This window comes from Hydra vulgaris, chromosome 13, assembly GCF_038396675.1.
Source record: "Hydra vulgaris chromosome 13, alternate assembly HydraT2T_AEP".
Lineage (NCBI taxonomy): Eukaryota > Metazoa > Cnidaria > Hydrozoa > Anthoathecata > Hydridae > Hydra > Hydra vulgaris.
In genome coordinates, this window is record NC_088932.1 from 4,891,830 (window position 1) to 4,894,092 (window position 2,263).

Here is a 2,263-nt window from a genome sequence, read left to right on the forward strand (position 1 = left end):
TTTAAAATCTAACCTAACTTTTAAACATAGAAATTTTAGATTTAATTAATTAAAATGTCTAAAATAAATTGCGTCATTTTATGATTGCATCATCAATTCAAATTTGGTACTAAATGTTGCAATACCGATGAAAATAATTATTATTACGGATAAAAGTGATCATATAAAACTAATTTTTTTTTTCAAAATGGCCGATGAAAAATGTCTAATTTGTTCATGTTGCTTTATTTCCTTCGGAAAAGGATCACATAAACTTATTAAAGTAACTCCCGCAGTACAACTTCATATTCAAAATTTGTCCAAAAAACATTTGTAATTCTTTTAAAGCAAATTTATATGCATTGAACAGGGGTGAAACATCAAAATTAAATTGTTGGATTGAGAAAATATCTCAAATAAACAGACAAAAACTCAGAAGATCATCTGATATTAGTGAAATTTTTTTTTACATAAATTGTTATAACGTAGTCAATTCTTATTTAAAAATCTGTAACTTAGTATCAAAAGATAGGAGTAAAAATGCGCCTAAATTTTAAACTTTCTCTAGGTAAATAGCGCATCCAGGGTTCTAGAGGGGGTGTTAATCCACCACCGATACCTCACAAAAAACACTTTTTCTCTATAAAAGAGTGTTTTTTTTATGAAACTGATAATATTTATGTATAACATGCTGGTATTATTTTATTCTACCTTACTAGCGAGTATTACAGGTCTATCATAAAGTTGGGTGTTAGGTTGTGGGTAAGGTTTAACACACCCTATCAAAATTTCATTCTTTTAAATATAAGTAATATTTAATAAAATGAGTAAATTATAAAAAATAAATATAATATTTTAATACTTTGAAAAATAGTAACTAGTGGTGTATAAAATTGCCTTTTTTGGAGGGGGCGTATGCCGCCCCCTCCCCCCTGCTGCACTAAACTTGGAAAAAAAAAACAACATTAATTTCACAAAAAATTTTGAAATTCTTTCTTAAACAGAAAGAAATTAAAACAAAAAACTAATTTACCACATCACAAGATGCCTTTGAGTATTCGTTTTGTCCTTTAATGGGACCGATTACCCACTCCAACCTTAACAAAAAACACACAAAAACAATAAGTATTTTGAAATAAAAAATGTAATAAAGTTTTGTCTTGGTTTTTAGTGAATGGTTTAATTTTTCAATTCCATTAATGAATAAAGTTAAATCATTTTTAACAATAGACACCACGTAAAGGTGAGCCAGAGCCGTCTATCAAAAAAAATTTGCAAGCCATAAAACTTGCTGTACTATATTTGCAAGCTACAAAACTTGCTGTACCATATTTGCAAGCTACTAAACTTGCGGTACTCATTTTTCAAGCCATAAAACTTGCTGTACCATATTTGTTAGCTACAAAACTTGCGGTACTCATTTTGCAAGCCATAAAACTTGCTGTACCATATTTGCAAGCTACAAAACTTGCGGTACACATTTTGCAAGCCATAAAACTTACAGTACATTTTTATCTAATGCATATAAGTTAATTTCATTTAAATTAAGAAAATATTAATTCTCCGGTTATAACATCAGCAACAAGCTGGATTTTTTTCATCTTATAATCAACAGCTTCAATATCAGTTTCATCTTGCTTCCAGTAAGAAATAGTGTAAATTATATTCTGTTGTCTCTTGTTTACTTTTTCTACTCTTCCATCATAAATAACTGTTTTTAAATCGTTAGGAACATACGATTCATAACAAAGTTTTCTTCCGACATTTCTTTCAGACATAACATCATCTAAATCATCAAGTTGTTTGGCAGATAAGCGTTTATACAAATTTATAATTTCGCTGGTAGTTAATACACGCAGCTCATGCTCCAACTTTCTTTTTTGTTTTTCATCCATTTTTTGTGGTTTAAATGCTTTTCTATCAGCAATCTTTGCTCGAATTTCACTGTAATAGTCAAGCTCCAATTCTATTTTTACGCGCCATGTAAATAGACCCCTTAACTACTTTTTCTCTTGACAACTCCTCAAGATTATCAACATAATCTACAGTTCTATTCTTTTTGGATCTTAATTTGCAAGATATGTAACAAATTAATGCATTAGGGCATTGTCCTTTGAAATCGCTAAACATACCAATTAACTTTTCACTATTAACATTGTGAAGCCTTGCACTAGCTGTCTCCTTAAGTTCCTCTGAAATAGTAAGGGAGAAATATCTCTTATATTGACGTGTCAAAACATCCTTCACTGCATTAAGACAAGCAGAAGTCATTTCAAGAAGTTGG